Source organism: Eubalaena glacialis, chromosome 3 (assembly GCF_028564815.1).
Source record: "Eubalaena glacialis isolate mEubGla1 chromosome 3, mEubGla1.1.hap2.+ XY, whole genome shotgun sequence".
NCBI classification, from domain to species: Eukaryota; Metazoa; Chordata; class Mammalia; order Artiodactyla; family Balaenidae; genus Eubalaena; species Eubalaena glacialis.
The window spans coordinates 176,484,103-176,503,241 of record NC_083718.1 but is presented as its reverse complement, the minus strand read 5'-3'; the positions used below and the strand labels follow the sequence as shown (position 1 = coordinate 176,503,241).

The following is a 19,139-nucleotide window of genomic DNA, read 5'->3' as shown; positions in this document are numbered from 1 at the left end:
AGGGAGACTGGGTCGCCCAGGTATGCCTTTGTCTCCTGGGCTTTTACGCTGTGAAGTCAGTGTCATTATCTCTATTTTCAGTTGAGGAAGCTGAGCCCAAGAGAAGACAAGGGGTTTTGCCAAGATCCACAGGTTAAAGCAGTACAGACATTGTCCTTCTTTGCTCCTGCCCATGACTTGTTTGGGGAATCCCTCGCTTTCCATGTCTTGGTAAGAGGCAGAGCCTGCCTCACAGTATAGATGCTTGTTTTCCCAGCCTCCCTTGTAGCAAAGGTACGGACCTGTGATCTAAGCTTCACCAATCACACGCCCCTTTTCCAGAGTTAGACAGCAGGCTGGAGCCACACAGGAGCAGGGACCACAGAGAACTCTCCCTGGTGGCAGTGGTGGTCACAAGAGTGGCAGAGACCAGTGCCCAGCCACCATGCAGCATTCCAAGAGGGGCTGCTCCTCTGTTGGAAGTGATGCGTGGAACCTGGGGTTTAAACCCTCAGCATCATGGGAATCTTGGGAATGACTGAGGTCCCCACTCACTATGAACTGGGCTGTGAACTGTCATCTTTTAATGGGCCATATAGTTTTGGGTAATGAGCCTCTTAGTGTCAACCTTGACACACCGAGGATCAGAGAACCTTCCCGCAAATTTCGGCGTTGCCTAAGTGCCCTGATACCCAAGTGCAATTCTGGGGGAAGAGGAAGGAGAAGGCGAAGGATGTGGGCCTCTACATATAATGAAGATAATATTTTTTTCCCATCCACATAGGTAAGAGTTCAGAGCCAGATATAGTATGACGTAGACAAATAAAGAAAATATTATATCTTGTATCCAGGTGTTATGGAGCAGAAAACAGCTGCACTTGGGAAATAATTCACGTTTTAATTTTATTTAGATCTCCTTTTTCCCCTACCCTCATAATCATAGTCATGATGATTGACTATTCATATTGAGAAGGAAAACCTGGTCTGGATCTGAAAGTTTTATGGCTGCTCATTAGGACATCCTCTAGTTCTGTTGATTGATGCTGAGTCGAAAGACAGGGTCTGTGAAGGAGCAGCCAGCAGCTGTCCTTCCATTTCACCTCCTGTTTGACCACAACTCTGACATCAGCCCTCTTTAGGAATGCAATGCTCGATTCACTGGGAAATCCTGAAAGAGCTGGAGAAACGAGAGGGAAGGAAACAAGGGCTGCTGATAATAGGCTAGTGTCTCAAAGCCTACAAATCTACATGGAATAAGTTCTCAGACCTGGGATCTTGAGGCTGAGGGGGAAGAAGTACAGGAGTGCCCTGAGGGAGGCACAAAGAAGCAAGGACCACAAAGAACTCTCCTTGGTGGCTGAAGTGGTCACAAGAGTGGCACAACTGTTTAGCTGGAGCCAAAAAGACTAACAAAAACTCAGAGAATGCAAATAATTAAATGCTCATTGCTATAGGAATTGCTGGTACTTAGCTTACCTAAAAAGGTCCCAAAACATCACTCCTATTTGAAATGAGAGCACAGGCCCACAGAGAGGTAAGCACATCTCTAGTTAGTGGCAACATCAGGATGGAAATGGGTGAGTGTTGACTTCTCTCTAGTGTGATTATGCAACGTTACTGCTGTTTCTGGTTAACTGAATGTTCCAATTACTTGTACGTGTTCACTGATATCAGAAGAATGTCAAGCTTGTTGGCAGAGTATGGAGCGTATAGAAGGTGTCATGGGTGGTGGAGTGGAAAGAGGATGAGTTTTGGAGTCAGACGTGGCTTTGAATCCTCATCTCAGCCACTTTCTAGCTCTGGCTAGGAACCCTGGGGTAGTTTACTTAGTCCCCCTGAGCCTCGACTTTCCCATCCAAAGATAAGGATGAAATATTTATCCCTGATAGGATTTCATGAGGATTAAATGTTAATATATGTAAAGTATCTTGCACATATGTGGTCAATAAATAGTGTATTAATGTTATTATTCTCATCTCTTGTCCATGATTAAAAGTTAATCAATAAGAGAGTACTTAACTCAGTACCAGATATTAATGTAGTTTCATCTCTGCTGGTAGGGACCCAAGGTCAGGAAACAGCGGGGAGTAAGAAAATAAAAGGTGAAAACTTAAATATTGTCAAAATTGAAGAGCATAATCGAGGCTGCTATGTTTAGATGTTCAGGTTGTGTACCACTCAGCACAGGGGTACAGTTCACACAAACCTAACGTAGATGGTGCCCTCTGGATTTGTTCAGTGTACAATCTGAACAGTCATATGTGGTGGCTCTCAAGATAATAGATAATTAATAGCCTTCAGTGAATAATTGGATGTTTTGTAAAAGGAGACCAGAAAGCAATTAAAGATGTCTTTGGATTTTATGGTTGCAAGGGCCCTTGGGGATTATCTAGCTCAAATTCCTAATTTTTCAGATGAGGAAACTGAGATCCAGAGAGGGAAAGGGACATGCCTCATGCAGGACAGAACTGGGACAAGAACCACGTCTTTGGTTCTTTGCTGATTGCCGTTCGTGTTGATGAACAATTTTCTTTGTTGGTAGGAGTTAGTATTCTGAACTACATCTTTTTTTTTAATTTATTTATTTTTGGCTGCGTTGGGTCTTTGTTGCTGCGTGCAGGCTTTCTCTAGTTGCGGCGAGCAGGGGCTACTGTTCACTGAGGTGCACGGGCTTCTCACTGCAGTGGCTTCTTTTGTTGTGGAGCACGGGCTCTAGGTGCGCGGGCGTTGGTAGTTTTGGCACGCGGGCTCCGTAGTTGTGGCTCGCGGGCTCTAGAGCACAGGCTCAGTAGATGTGGCGCACGGGCTTAGTTGCTCCGCAGCATGTGGGATCTTCCCAGACCAGGGCTTGAACCCATGTCTCCTGCATTGGCAGGCGGATTCTTAACCCCTGCGCCACCAGGGAAGCCCTGAACCACATCTTAAACTTCCATAGAGAAGGAGGATTTATAGCTGCTTTGCTTCTTTTAATCTTTGTCAGGAGCAGACTCAGGATGGCTCAGCAGAAATTTGTTTAGTTCTGAGTCTTTGCAAGTTTTCTCAGGGCACATGATTTCTGTTGAGCAACACCCTTGAAAACATTTTGTTTGCTCCTGCTTTGACTTGATATTAGCTGGCAAGCTGTGTGGTTTAGTAATACCCTCAACCAGGTTGCTAGCTTGGTAGTAATCCGAGAACAATGTCTCTGGAGGCCCGCTGAGCTCCTCTGAAGGTTGCTATGGAGAACTGATGAACTGCTCCAAATTATAATTCAGAATTAAACAGGCAGAGCCTTAGTGGGGCCTATGGGAGATGGCAGGAAGCTGATATCGGGCAGTAAGTACCTTGGGCTTCCAATGAATAGTCGGCTATGTATTGCCAATTCATTTTCCCTATCCTCCACCGCCAGAAATCAGCCAGTAAATGGATAGGTTGGAGGCAATATGCCACTAGGTGCCATGGGGATGCCAGGAAGGCTAGTTGGTCTCTATCGGTGGCATAGACATGAGGAATTCAGAGAGTGGAAGAGTGCTGAGGGCTGGCGCCTTTGGGAGGGGGCTGTGTGGAGGAATTGAACCTGAGCCATGCTGTGATCATTGGGTAGGCTTGGAGCAGAGGAGGTAGAAAAGATGAGAAGGGGAATGCATTTTGGGTGGGGGAAATGACAAGCTCAAAGGCTTAGAGGGAGAAATATACCAGATGTGTTTGGGAAATGAAATATGGATCCATCTAGTTGGAATAGTGAGAAGTTATGAAAGGAAGCTTGGTCTAGCTTGGTAGGTTCTTAACCTCCAAGCTATGGGGTTTTGACTTTACTCTGAAGGTAATGGAGAGCTATGAAAGGTTTCTAAGATGTAGGCAGCATTGGTAAGTAACTTCAATTTAGTCTTTGAGTCTTTGACCTAAATATAGGTAGAAGAATGAGAAGGGATGCTGAATGACCAAAAGGGTAGACTATGCTGGTCATTTGCCTATTGCTCTCGGCCCTTATCTGCCTTTGTGTGCTCTGCTATGTATCAGAGAGAGAAAAATGATATTTTCCAGACTCCCGAGCTAGCTGGTTTCTGTTTAGGTTTTGTCAACGAAAGGCACTGGAAGATGAAAGGAAGAGAGAATTGCCTCCCTTTCTGACTCAGGTTTCTTATGGTGTCTTTGGCATCAGTGACAGCAGTACAGCTGAGCAGTACGGCGTTGGTGGTGGTGACAGCATTGGCTCTAGTGACAATGACAGCAGTGGATCTGGGTGGTGCCTGTGGACACAGGAGCAACAACCTGTAAGTGCAGGCTTCCGGGCTCCTGCTCAGACAACTGGGCTTCAACAACCAACAGGAACCTTAGGGATACTGTGCCCCGCGCTTCAGGTAACATTTTTGCACCTCTAGCCCAGAGTGGTGATGGTTTCCTGAAGTTAATAATCTTTGAGTAATCGCCCCTCTCCTCTTCTGCTCCTCCATCTCTTCTAATACTCTTGTAGCCAGTTCCTTTATTAAATTCTTCTGTCTGAAATACCTAGAACTGGTTTGCTTTCCTTTGATTGGATCCTGATTCATACAGTACCTAGTATACTTTCTTCACTTGGTTTCTATGACACCACACAGGGTTCCCCGCCCCATCCTAGTAGACACTCTTTTTCAGTCTCCCTTTCTGGCTGGTTCTCCCTCTTCAACTTGACTCTTCATATTGGAGTGCCCTAGGGCATGAGAACGGTTAATGACTTTCACGTGAATAGTTAATTTTCCAGTGATCTAAAGCTCTAACCTTATCTGAATACAGCTCCATCACCCAGGAGCATGGGAATACTTTCTTTTTATTGATGGGGAAATTTAAGATTTCTTGCCCTAGGGACTATTTTATTCATACCATCTTGAGAGGTGATTCCACATGTTGCTTCTACCTCTGAAGCTGAGGCTAATCCCAGATTATTATAGCTGAAGAGGAGTCAAAAAGGATTTGCTCACTTGTGGGACAGTCACTCAGTAAAAAATAGGATTGTCCCCAGTAAAAAACCCACAATCCCAGCTCTGGTCATCTCCTTTGCAGGTTCAGAAACTACTTTTTTGTTGAGCCCACCCTGAAATCAATCAAATTCAACAATATAGAGTATCCCAGTAAAATGCTTACACTTTTCAGATGTTAGTAATATAAAACGTAAACCACCATTTTAAATAATGAATTACTGCTGATGGGCATTAGTGGTTTTAAGATAACTAAAGTATCTCAACAATATTGAATGTTACAATCTATAAACATGGTGTATACCTCTCTGTTTAATTAGGTCTTCTTTAATTTGTCTTGGCAATGTTCCGTCAGAATTTTCAGCTTTATGGTCTTGCATGTGTTTTGTTAAAATTATGAAAATGAATTCTACAATTTTATATCTAACTTTTTTTTCTTAACATTACTTCCAAAGCATTCTATCATGTCCTTTCAGGGTTTTATTAACATTTGTGGGACTTCCCTGGCAGTCCAGTGGTTAAGACTCTGTGCTTCCGCTGCTGGTGGCAATGGCTTGATCCCCAGTGGGGAAGCTAAGATCCTGCATGCTGCGTGGTGCGGCCGAAAAAAAAAAAAAACTAATGGCTGCATAATCCAGGTGGCAACTTTTAAACCACTAATATTACTGGTTTTGCTTAATACATTTCCTTAGTGATAATTTCTGCACCATGTTTCATTTTATTTTTTAGTTTTTTTCGTTTTTTTTGATGTCGTCTTATTGCACCAAGTTTTATAACATCAGTTTTACTGTATTAAGTAGGTCCAGTGTTGCACTGAGCCCCTTGAGGAATACAGCCTAGAGTAATTGCAGGCTCAGTTCCAAAGCTAACACTTCAAATAAAGAGATGTTTTAGTGAAAATTCAGTTTACCTTGAATATCTTCCTAATCATGTAAGCAAGATTTTCTTGCCAACATTAGATGTGTTAGTCCATGATCTCTTAGCTACTTCATTGTGGTTAAAAAATCTTCTACATTTTGACCACATCAAACTTAAAAACTTTTGTGCATGTAAGGGCACAATTAACAGAGAGAAAAGGCAACCTATGGAATGGGAGCAATTATTTGCAAATCATATGTCTGATAAGGGGTTAATATCTAGAATAAATAAAGAATTCCTAAAACAAACAAAAAAAACCCCAAATACCCCAACCAAAAAATAGACAAAAGACTTGAATAAACATTTCTCCAAAGATGAATACAAGTGGCCAACAAGCATGTGAAAAGATGCTCAACATCACTAATCATCAGAGAAATGTAAATCAAAACCACAATGATATATCACCTCACACTCATTAGAAAGGCTATAAACCCCCACCCCACATCTCACACCCACACCTCACACCCGTTAGAAAGGCTATAAAAAAAAAATAAGAAGGGTTGGTGAGGATGTGGTAAGATTGGAACCCTTGTGTACTGTTGTCAAGATTGTGCAATGGTGCGACCACTGTGGAAAACAGTATGGAAGAGCCTCAAAAAATTAAAAATAATACTACCATGTGGTCCAGCAATTCTATTTCTGAATATATATCCTAGAGAATTGAAAGGAGGGTCTCAAAGAGATATTTGTTCAACCATATATAGAGTAGCATTATTCACAACTGCCAAGAGGTAGGAGCAACCCAAATGTCTATCAACAGATGAATAAACAAAATATAGTATATGCATACAATGGAATATTATTTAGCCTTAAAAAGAAAAGAAATCCTGTCACACGCTACAACATGGATGAAACTTGAGGATGTTATGCTGAACGAAATAAGCCAATAACAAAAAGGTAAATACTGTATGATTCCACTTATATGAGGTATGTAAAGTAGTCCAATTCATAGAAACAGAAAGTGGAATGGTGGGTACCAGGGGCTGGTGAGCAGGGGGAAAAGGGGGGTTGTTTAATGAGTATAGAGCTTCAGATTTACAAGCTGAAAAAGTTCTGGAGATGTGTTTCACAACAATGTGAATATACTTAATACGACTGAACTGTACACTTAAAAATGGTTAAGATGGAAAATCTTATGTTAGGCTTGTTCACTACACACAAAAAAATAGTATCCATTTTGCTATATTTCAAGGATTTTGCGGGGGAGACCTACTGATTCAATCTTTACTCAAATCTAATCTTGAACTTAAATGTCTCTATAATACTCCATATTACTAGATGGCTGTGCTGAATTCCATCACAAAGAGTATAAACCCGCAATCATTCAATCAACAAGCATTTAGCGAGCTTCATTCTGGTATGTGAGGTGGGCATCTGTTACATTCTGGAGTTACAGAGCTGAGTAAACAGTTTTTGCCCAGGAACTTGCAGGCTTACCCTGTTGTGCTGTCTGATTCTGTTTGAAGCAAATCAGTACAGGCCATCCCTGACACATTCCTGGAGACCTGAATCATGTCCACTCCCTCTGCTGTGTTCAACTGCTGATAGAGTCCTGGGGACTAAATAGAACTCTCATGGGTCTGTGTACCTGGATGAGACTGTCTTCAAAACCCAAACAACTTAGGACAAGACTGACTTCTTCCAGAATGCTCTGAATTTCTCCTGCCCATCAGAGGACTGGTAAGAATGATTCTTTGCAAATATGTGGCCAGCTGAACCTGACCTTCCCCACAACCCTCTGATCCTTGGTTTAATGTTCAAAATATAAGCCTCCCCATTATATATCTTCTTTCACACCCTCGTCTACATTCTGCTCTGTGTTGCCTCTTCCTGCTGCTTTGCTCCCCTAAAGCCTCCCACTGCACCCCCTGGAGCCTCATCCTATGCTAAGCAAACCCTCCCGAGGAGTGTGAGCTCTTCATGGAAATTTCCCTCTATCTTTTGGCTAATAGAAACCCAGAGCTCCTCCGAGAGATTTCTCTGCAGCTCTCTCAAAAGGATACTATGCGTTGCCCACATCTCGAACACCTGGGGTCAGAAGGTAGGTTAGCAGCCCTCCTTCCTTCCCAGTGCTACTTTCTGAACTATTTCTAGTATGGAGGTCCTTGGTCCTACAACTACCGTATAACCTGAGAGCAGGGCAGTATACCCATCTCTGCCCTGCTCTCTCCCCACTTCCTGGTCATCTCCTCTCAGTCACTGAAAATTTTTTGGAGGTGTTATGATTAAGAATGTGGGCTTTGGAGTCAGATGTTCCTGGGTTCCAGTCTCAGGTTTGCCACTTACTCACTGTGTGCTCTTGGGTAAAGCACTTAATAATATCTGAGCTTAAATTTTCTTAGATGTAAAATGGGATAGTAAAAGTAACCACCTTGGAGAATAGTTACTGGCATTCGACAGTCATTCAGCTAAAAAGTGAACAGAAGAAAATAATTATAAATTGATATATGTTCTATGAAGAGTTTGAGACAGAATGAAGGAGAACTATGATGGGAAGGGGGTTAGGGAATGAGGTGCCATTTAAACTAAGACCTGAAGGAAGAGAAGGATGAAATGAGATAAAGCAGGTGGAAGCACTCAGTATGTGTCAGTGATGGTTGTTACTGTCAGCATTGCTCTAGTCAGCGCCTGGCTCTGAGGCTTCCTGTGCGTCTTCAGTGTCCATGTACATGGCCCGTTCCACACCCATCCTGCTAGTTCTCTTTTCTTTTCCCCACTTCCTAGAACTTTATTAAAGAAAAAGCAACGATGGTAAATCTCTAGACCATCATCCATTTTCTGGGGTTTCTCCTTTGAAAATGTGACATTTGATTTCCAAACATATGCCAGAGTGTACATGGTTCCCAATTGTACTAAGCAGGGTGAGAAGCTGAAATCCTACAGTGTTCGTCCTCCAACTTTCCCCAGCCTGTGGTCTGTCTTTGGATCAGCAAGAATTGTCTGAACAGCCACTCTGGCTGCATTCACTTTTGTCTGCAGCTCTCTGAGCTCTTCTATATGCAACAGAATTTGAGTAGCTTCATGGAGAACTGCATTTCCTGTGTCCAAACCAAGAATATGCTTGTCTAAAGCAACAGGCAAGGCTTCTTTTGTTCGATTTCCTCCAGCAACTGCATCCTGTTCAGGAGCTCCTGGACCATAATGAGAATTGCTTTAATCGTTACCAAGTAATCACTATGACGCTGAACCCAAAGGAGGTTAGCGAAGCCTTTACCCCAGCCTTCCTAGCAGGATTATTTACATCCAAATTGATCAATGGCTCTGCATTTTTAGTTGCACTGTCTGCATGTTTTGCACCCAAGTCTTCGTATTTTTCAGCATTACCTCCATAGTCAAGTCTAACAGCTAAACCAAGAAGCCAGTCAATTGCTACTTGGCGATCTTGAAAAAAGTTCATGGCGCTGAGATACCCTTCAAAGAACTTGGGTCAGTCACTGCTGTGAACGTTTCTTAAATTATTTCTGTCTTTAATCTCATAGTGTCTGGTTTTCTGGTCTTCAAGCCAAACAATTGTTTCTAAATTCTGTTTCATCTTTGCACTGTAGTTGGCAGGATTGCGGTGGTCCCAGCTTCTGGCTGTGGTCCCCCAGGCTTCAGCCAGGAGAGGGAAGGGGAAGAGGAGTGGGTGATTCAGGCACCAGCAACGTAGTGAGAGCAGCCTGTTGGTTCTTTGACCTCCTCAACTCCAGTGACCTTCCCCTCTGTTCCACCTTAGGTAAACCCACCGTAATGGCCACAGCCTGGACCTTGCATCATCATTTCTTAAATCTGGGACCACACCCTCTCATCCTTCCACATTTTTTTAACCCAGTTGTTCCCACAATACCTGTTCTTCAAATTTGTTAAAACTGCCAAGCCCCTGGCCTCTCCGTTGTCTCCCTTTCTATTCAGTTCTAAGGTTCTAAGTTCCTTTCCTGCCCAGGAAAGACTGAATGCCTTTACCACGTCTTTGCCAGTCACTCCTCTTTTGCCCCACCGTCCTGTTATACCTGGATGCTGTTGGTGTTTGTGTCATAACAAGGTCATGGTCTCTCTCTCAACTGGGACTTCACTGTTGCCTGGCAATCTTTCTGTACCTTCCTGATCAGCTTTCTCTTTCATACTTTATTTTTTATTTATTTATTTTTAACATCTTTATTGGAGTATAATTGCTTTACAATGGTGTGTTAGTTTCGGCTTTATAACAAAGGGAATCAGCTATACATGTATATATATCCCCATATCGCCTCCCTCTTGCATCTCCCTCCTACCATCTTATCCCACCCTCCCTATCCCACCCTTCTAGGTGGTCACTAAGCACCGAGCTGATCTCCCCGTGCTATACAACTGCTTCCCAAAAATACGGAATGCTTCACGAATCTGCTTCCCCAAAATATGGAACGCTTCACAAATTTGAGTGTCATCCTTGCACAGGGGCCATGCTAATCTTCTCTGTATCGTTCCAATTTTAGTATATGTGCTGCTGAAGCGAGCACCTCTTTCATACTTTAAACCTTCTTCATTCTCCTCAAATGTCTTCCCTATAGAATAGAAGGGGATATAGAACCTTTCATGTGTTACTCTCTTGTCCTGCCAACCCACAGCTGTATAGCAGAGGCTGCCAGAACTCTGCCCATGTCACCTTGGATTCCTTCATTGTCTGGGGGCACACCAGCACCCCCATGTGCCTTCACTCCCCACAGCCAGCACCTCTGTCTCTTGTCTGAGGACTGCCCTCAGGCTGCCTGAATCACTCTGCCCGCACAGAAAACCTGAGGTGGCCGGGAATTTTCATCCTCCCCACTTCCACCCACAAAGGACAGCTCTTAACCTTTGACTGACAGGTTTGGGAGTATAAATACCCCCACAAACTTGCCCCATGACTGGGATGACTCTGAGGTCTGAGAGCTCCCCGGGGGGATGAATCCAAGTCAGGGTGCTCTTCATGGCACTTTGCTGTCATGGCGTTCTTGCTCGGTCCCCTTCCCTTCCTGTTTTCTTTTTCCGCTTCCCTTCAGGTTATTCCTGAGAATGCTTCCTAATAGGTCACTGCCCAGGAATCCTCATCTCACCTGCATCTGGCTTTTCCTCCTTCTCATGGAGGAAGAGATGCCTTCCCTTTAATATGTCCCCAGGTATTAGCCCTCGCTCCCCTTCCTTACCCTTCTGAGGTAGGAGGTAGATGGGCTCCTGGGCTGGAGAGCTCGTGTTTGTCAAGTGGACTAAAAGTGAAGCTTTGTTTTCCCCCAGACACTCCAAGGACAAAGCTAGCGGCAGAAGCTGAGCTCTGCGGGAATAAAGAAGTAAGATGACCACTGCTGAGGTCAGGGAAACTTCCCCGACTGCACAGGAGCAGAAAGACTCCTTGGGGGTCAAAAAGGAGGGGCCGCCACCCCATAATAAGGATGGACATACCGTCACAGGCCTCTGCTGTGGGATCCGTCTTAGTGAAAAGTTGAGCACACATGTTGGGGAGGATCCTGGGCCCAGTCAGGTGTGAAAAAAGAAAAAAGAAAATTGGCCAAAGGTAAACCAAGACCCAGAAGGACTGCCCTATACAAGTGATTTAAATCACCTCTTTCCTGCGCTCCTCCTCATTAGGAAGGACGCCCACACCCTTTCTCTCTGGGCGTGTATTTCAGCCTTGCTTCAGTCTTAAACTCTTTCTCTGTGTGCTCTCCCACTTGTGCTGTGTCTCTAATAATAAACTTTGTACTCGTTTTTACAGTTTCTGCCTCCTTGAAACATTCTTGCTTTCAAACGGGGACAAGAGCCAGGGCCACTTTACTTCCAGTCTCTAGCCCCTGGTGGTCTAGTGGTTAAGATTCCTGGTTTTCATCCAGGCTACCCAGGTTCAATTCCTGGGCAGGGCACTAATATCTCTCTTTGGGACCACTCACTGATGTCTCGAAGTCCTAGATCAAGGTGTGGTGGTGTTGGTTCCTTCTGAGGCCTGTGAGGAAAAAACCTGTTCCCTCCCTCTCTCCTAGCTTCTAATGGTTTGCTGGCAATCTTTGATGTTCCTTGGCTTGCTGCCTTTATCTTTACATGGCATTCTCTCTGTGTCCAAATTTCCCCTTTTTAGAGGGACACCAGTCATGTTGGATTAGGGCCAATTCTCATGATCTCTTTTTAACTTGATTACCTCTGGAAAGACCCTATCTCCAAATAAAGGCACATTCTGAGGTAATGGAGAGGAGGATATCAACATATAAATTTTGGTGAGACACAATTCAAACCATAATACCACCTCTGTGCTCCCAAGCCCAGGTAGCTCTCCCAAACTATAGCTATGCCTAGTCATCACCTACCAGATTGCTCCACTTGAATGCCCCACAGAGCTATGTTATCTGGATTCTCGGTACTTTTTGCTCTGTTTGGGGGAATTTCCAGCCTCATCAGTCCCTTTTCCTCAGAAAGGTGTTTCCCAGTCTCTTTTGTGGTCAGGCTTAGGCCTGTGAGCTATTCTCCACCAATGGGACTCGCCCATATGAAACTTTGATTCAGAATGGCACAATCTGAGGAAGGAGGCTTGGCGTGGAAACCATTTTCCTGGCAGTGGCAGAGGTGAATTGCTTTCAGGGATACAGCGTTTTCAAGTCGAGCTGAGCTCTTGATGCACAAGTGATAGCATTACTGGTGTAGCGGTGGTTATAATCAAATGGAGATTCTGGTCGAAATGCAGATGGCGCATTAGCACATCATGGTGGCAAGTGCAGTAGCAGAGCAGCAGTTTCTTCATCAGGCCAGGTTTTTGGTTTTCGATCCTTTTCTTGGAAGCTTAATCTTGAGCCAGTTTCTTCAGTTTCACACAGATTCTGTGGGCTATTGAGATTATTTTAAATACATTTATTTTCTCTGTAATCAGCCAGGATCAGCTTCTGTTGCTTACAATTAAGAACCCTGATGCATGTAGACTTTCGTATTTTAAGGTGGTTTCTGGAAGTCACAGGCCCTAATCTGTGGAATTGATGGAGTGGAGGAGAATAGTAGTTAATGAGGTCCCAACAGCTGCAGCCTGGAAAGCTGGTGAGCTTTGTTATGCAGTGGCATTCACTCAAACTGTTTTTTGCTACACATTGGGACAGAGTCATGCCAATCAGGGCTAGAGGACATGGTAGAAAACATTTAGAAGGTTGCTGTGTACTGATTTCCTGCCCCTTTTGGCAAAGTCCTCCAAAAGACATTTTCCATTAAGAAGTATCTGCCAGTCCAAGGGAGTAGGTCTACCAGCAAAGAGGGCATTGGGCATTTCCTTCCCCACTCCAGCCCTCCCCCATCTTTAATTTTGGATTGCCTCAAGACAAAGACCTTTAAGTGAAAAGTAGGTTGGCAGAATACAGAGGTAAAAAATCAGGTCTTCAGACTTAAATCTGTAGGGCAGGCAGAATTGTATCTCTATTCTCGCAGGGTCTCTGGCTGGGCCTGAGAATTAAATTGACTAAGATTAATAGGAGAAAAGCATATGGATTTTTATGTGGACATTTCCCATAGGAAAATGAAGATGCCCCCCCTTGACCTCCCCCCCCCACCCCCGCAAAGCCGAAAGGCCCAAGTGTTTATAAACTTAGTTGAACAAAGAGGAGCAACTGTGGAAAAGTAAAACATATGGGGAGGCCAAGGTAGGATGGGTTGTTTTAAAAAGGTCTGTCTGTTTGTATAGAGTTCTCCTGCTTCCACCCCCCATCTCTGGTGGTAAGAATGTTTCTTTCCTCCTGGCATCTTGTACTAGGGAGTTATTTATCTCCTGCTTTCAGGAAGAAAAGTGCAGGGGGTAGGGGGTGGGCACAGGTGTTCAGAGTGTCCTTCCTGTACCTGCTGCTTTTCAAATGTCTTTAGCTCAAAATAATCCTTATGGCAAAGTAGCATATTTGGGGTTGGCATATTCTGCCAATTTTCAGCTCTGGAAAAGAGCTGGGCAAGATCTTTTGATGAGGGTTATTCATAGAACTGAAACAAATAGAGGAAGCCTGCTAAGATTTTGAAGGTTTGGATTATCAAAGAATCCCCCAGGCTGTTCAGTACAGCCTGTGAAACCCCTAAGGCATTGATGGGACCTGATCTACATGAGCAGCAGTGTCTACTGAAGCTTGACAGCCTCCAGGAAGGGTATTCTTCCCAGTGCCAGCCGCAGTGATAGGGATAGAGTAGGATAAATAAATAGTTATTTTAACAAAAAATTCCACTAGGGGATTAAAGACAGAGAGGGAATTTTAAGGGAGTTTGGGAGACTGTTGTAGGCTAATGACCACTCAAGAAAAGAATCCAGTAACCTAGTAACAATCTACGCTACCTTGAAGGAAGACCAGGCACATTCAAGCACCAGGCACACTCAAGCCACAAACCTGAAACACAAGACAATAGATAATGGGGTCTGAATCTTGTTACATGAAGTCAGGGAGTTAATGGTCCTTGAAGAGTAGCATTTCTGCCTGTAGCCAACATAGGAATAGAGGTGAAAGGGGAAAAACACTAAGTGAAAGGAGACATTATACTGAAACCTGAGATGAATTACCAGATTTTAGTATATATTACCACCCTTCTGCTAATATACATATGATTTAAATGGTGTCATGGCAGTCCCAGTTAGACCATATAGGGTTTAAGGAGGAACTAATGATATAAGCCTTGATATCTACACCCAAATGAGGAAGAAGGTGGTCTTCTCCCCCTCCCCACTTTTCTTTTGCTTATAAAAATAAAGTCCTCTCAGTCCTCGGGGTAGAGCCTTCTTGCCTGCCCGCTTGTATCTCTCACAAGCGTCCCGTGCTAATAAACTTACTCTTTGCCTGCTGCTTTGCCTCTTGCTGAATTCTTTCTGCTCTGAGACAAAGAACCTGAGCTTCAGTAAGTCCAGACACCAGGTGAGTGGTTTCAAGTAAAAGACAGTGGGGGGACTTCCCTGGTGGTGCAGTGGTTAAGAATCCGCCTGCCAATTCAGGGGACACGGGTTCGAGCCCTGGTTCGGGAAGATCCCACATGCCGTGGAGCAACTAAGCTCGTGCGCCACAACTACTGAGCCCGCGTGCCACAGCTACTGAAGCCCACATGCCTAGAGCCCGTGCTCTGCAACAAAGAGAAGCCACGGCAATGAGAAGCCCGCGCACCGCAACAGAGTAGCTTCCGCTCGCACAACTAGAGAAAGCCAGCGCGCAGCAACAAAGACCCAACGCAGCCAAAGATAAATAAATAAATAAATTTATTAAAAAAAAAAAAGACAGTGGGTTTGAGTTCCCTCCTAAGTCAGGGATTGTGGGTTCAAGTCCCAGTCTGAGTTTTGACTGGGTTCAAGTGCCATCTGAAAAGTGCCATCTGGTTTCAGTAGGGAATAGCAAACAAGGAGAACCCTTCCAAAGGCCAGAACGAGGGCTGCTAAGGAGCTAACCAAGGAGTTCCACTGCCAGGACAGTGAATGCTCACTGTTCCTGCCCAGTGGGATTGTATGGGCACCATGGACCAGTGGCAGCTACGTGTTTGCCATGCCCCGCTCTTCCCAAAGAGGGTTTAAAATGTGATCAATCAATCAGTCACTTGTATAAGTGATCACTTAAGTTATATCTTTCTCTATTTATATCTATATCTACATCTGTATCTGTATCTATAACTCGCTACTGTTGGGGAGAGAAACTAGTCTTTCAGCTTTAAGCTTATGGATCCTTGCTCAAGGGAAGCAACATCTTGACTCTAAGCCTCTAAAGATCCTGGACTTCACACTGGAGTCGGTGACGAGATGGAACTTTGCAGCTGTATTTCTTGGGGAGGGGTAAGTGCTTTTTATTTATGGGAAGAAGGATGTGTTTGAATGTTGGCTAGCCAAAGGGGTGGACTGTGGCAGAAACTGCTGGTTTTCTACCTCAAATCTACTCTCTATCTCTTTTAAACAGAGTCCTGATTTTGTTCAGGGTGGCAATGTGCCAGCTAAAAGTACTGTCCACTTCAGTCTCCTTTGCAGGCAGAGGTGGCCAGATGACACACAGGCTTAGGGTTTCTGGGATGTTTTTGCTTTTCTAACAGTTTCCTCCTGTTTTCACCTCCTTCTTCTTCTGCTTGTCTGGCATGTAGTTGCTGGAGTTGGAATAGCCTGTAGGTGACCAGGACACACAGACAGGAGGGTGAAGCCCTACATGGTAATGTTGGCAACTGGAAAGATAGAAGGAGCATGGCTTCCTGATGGCAATGGGGTACAACTGTACCAGCTCTGGACTGCGTACCTCTGGGCTTGTTATATGGGACAAGGAAACCCCCATAGCCTTGGGTTTTTGTTTTTTTGCAGGGGAACACATTTTTAAATTGATACACATCCAAAATGAAACTCATCACTTTCTCCCTGAAATCCACTTCCCTTCCTGTGTTCCCTACTTGGTTCCCTTGACCACCATCTACTCAGAAATCAACATGCAACCCTTGACTTCTATCCTTTATTTGCCCCTCCCCCAGTACCTAATAAATTTATTAGTTTTATTGATTCAATTTTTAAATCTCTCCCTATTACAAGTTGAATTGTGTCCCCCTAAAAGCTATGTTAAACTCCTGGTCCCCAGAACCTCAGAATGGGACCTTATTTGGAAATAAGGTCGTTGCAGATGTAATTAGTTAAGATGAGATCATGCTGAAGCAGGGTGGATCCTTAATCCAGTACAACTGGCGTCTATAGAATATGACGTGAAGAGACAAAGACCCACAGGGAGAACACAGAGGCAGAAATTGGAGAGATACAGCTGCAAGCCAAGGAACACAAGGATTGATGGCCCCACCAGATGCTAGGGCGAAGGAAGGAGGATTCTACCCAGAGTCTCAGAGGGAGCTCAGCCCTGCTGACACCATGATTTTGGACTTCTAGCTTCCAGAACTGTGAGAGAATACATTTCTGTTATTTAAGCCGCCAAATTTGTGGTACTGAGACAGGCTGGTACCTGGGACCCTTTGCTGGGGACCTGGGATACTTTTGCTGCAGTGCTGCAATGCTTGCACCTGACACACCTCTCCTTGAGCAACAAAATACAAAGAAACTATATGGGACTAAAAATAACTGCCTGCATGGGCAGTTGGGACAAATTCTGGACCCAAAAGATACAAAGAGACGGAAAAACCCAAATGCCACTTTTGAAGAGCCTGCAGAAAAAACAGAGTGTCAGGAGCAAAAGCAGCGCATGCCCCCTGCACACAATACCACCTAAGCCACCCCTCTGGCCCGACCTCTGGACGCATCCCTACCCTCACCCCATATAAGAAACAAGCTCTCCACCCCCTCGGTGGTGGAGCAAGCAAGGGAACCTGTTGTTTGTTCTCACTCCCCCCTGCGGCAGCAGAGGCGCCAATAAAGCCATGCCTGAATTTCTTGTCTAGCCTCTAGTCAATTTCTATTGCTTGGGGAAGGCCAAGAACCCTGTTCCGTAACAGTACTTTGTTACAGCAGCCTCAGGGTACTTATACACGCCCTAATGCATTCACACTCTACCAAGTCACCAGACTCTTGTTTTGCTGCAAGAGCCTCTGAACTGGTCCCCCAGCTTCCAGTGTTGCTTCCTTTCCATTCCTGCCCAACATAACAGCCTGAATGAGCTCTATAACGTTCAAATTACTCACCTGTTTACACACGTTTCAATGGCTTCCCGGTACTCTAAAGATAAATTCTGAACTCCCTTACCTGATACAAAAGGCCCTGTGTGCCTTTCCGGCATCAGCTAGTCCCATGCTTTTCAGCTACTTTCCATGCCTGCAAAATTCCCCCAATGTTCCTACCCTGTTTGACCTCTGGGCTTTAATTCCCATTAGATGTCTCTTCTCCCAAGAAGCCATCCTCTACTCTCCCAACACTGACAGTGCCCCTGGTCTATGCTCCCTTAAAGCCTGGTTCTTCCTTCATCAGAGCATGGATTCCATTTGTTACAATGCTCACCTGCTTGTCTATCTACCTCCCTCGTCTGCAAGCTCCCGGGAGGAGGGACTGTGTCTTCCCCAGCATGATAGCATCAGTGACCAGCAGTGACTGCCCCATTTCCGGTGCTCAATACATTGGATTGAGGGGAGCAGAGGGCTGACTGCTTTCATTGTCTTTCCCCTGAGTTTCAGATTTTGAAAGATTTTAACCAGTAAACACAATTTATTCCTTAAGTTAACCTATTGGGTCTTATCAGGGGATTCATGCATGGTTTTCTTTTCTTTCTTTCATTCTTTTTAATATTGAAGATTGCTTGAGGAACTTCTAAACTGTTTTGTTTTTGAGGAATAACTTGGGGGCCTAACAATACTGGTTTTTGAATCTAGTCAATCTCCCTCCATTTAATAGAAAAGGGAACTGAGGCCCCGAGAGGTGAGACGACTTGCCTAAGGTTGAAGTGCGTTAGTAATATCACCAGGTTAAAACTCAAGTTTTCTGACTTCTATCCAGGATTCTCTCTGCTCTTTCACAATAGCTAAGCCAACTGTGTGTTGGTGCAATGTTTAACAACCGGCTCTCTAGGGGAAACAAAAAAGAGCCTCAGTTTAAAGCATTTGTCGGTTTCTGCCGTGTAAATGCTTTCATCTTGGCTAATTTCAAGCTACCTCTGTGAAGTCACTGAACAGGAGAGTTGGTTCAAGCAGGCTCCAAACTCCACGCTCTCTGCTTTCTTAAAGGTTTGTAGTTGGAGGCTTCAGCCCCTCGGAAAGTGGCCGTTGCCAGAACATGATAAATTCTGGCAATGAAGTGATGTAAACGGCTATAGATAAAAGTACGGGGTCCCAAAGGAATGACCTGCTGAAAATATGACAAGATGGAAAACTCATATGAATACAAAGTGCTGTTCATTGTCATGTGTTGGAACCAAAAGCCAGTGATAACCTCTGCAAACACAAGTTAAATGAAATAGAAATACAAGTCCCGAAACAGTCCCGCCTCCCCTCAGTAGCTTTTCTGATTTATCTCAGGCAGAAATAATTCCTCCTTCCTTAGTAGTTCCCATATATTTATAATCAGTTGCTTTTTTTTTTTTTTTTTTTTTTTTTTTTTTAGAATTGCCAACAGAATGTATCCAAAGTCCCTAGCTTGGCAAAGAGGCCTTTTACCAAATGAATTTTCAAAGGAGGTGGGGTGGGGCGGCAGGAGGAACACAGGCTGTGGGGTTTGTCAACTCTGGGTTCAACTCCTGTCCCACTACTTAATGCTCTGCGGCCTCAGGCCAGTGTCCTGACCTCAGTTTGTTCATTCTTGGATACATTCCTTGTAAGGTTGACACAGGATGAAACAACATAAAACATGTCAGGTGCCTAACACGCCACCTGGCACATTCTAAGAAGGCAAGAAATACCTGTTCTCTCCTTTGCAGGTTAAACATTTCCTGCCTGTAC

At 44.4% G+C, this 19,139-nt stretch overlaps 1 long non-coding RNA gene, 1 other non-coding gene and 1 pseudogene across 2 annotated transcripts; 1 reads left to right on the top strand and 2 right to left on the bottom strand.

Annotated features, from left to right (window-relative positions):
- Positions 1-4,196: 4,196 nt before the first annotated feature.
- Positions 4,197-11,187, top strand: LOC133088875 (uncharacterized). Its single transcript, XR_009700556.1, has 4 exons — positions 4,197-4,319; positions 7,298-7,511; positions 7,784-7,872; positions 11,061-11,187. It is a non-coding gene; the product is annotated as an uncharacterized LOC133088875 (long non-coding RNA).
- On the bottom strand, positions 8,709-10,888 carry LOC133089065 (RNA transcription, translation and transport factor protein-like; annotated as a pseudogene).
- On the bottom strand, positions 10,200-10,306 carry LOC133089345 (U6 spliceosomal RNA). Its single transcript, XR_009700707.1, has one exon. It is a non-coding gene; the product is annotated as a U6 spliceosomal RNA (small nuclear RNA).
- Positions 11,188-19,139: the final 7,952 nt, after the last annotated feature.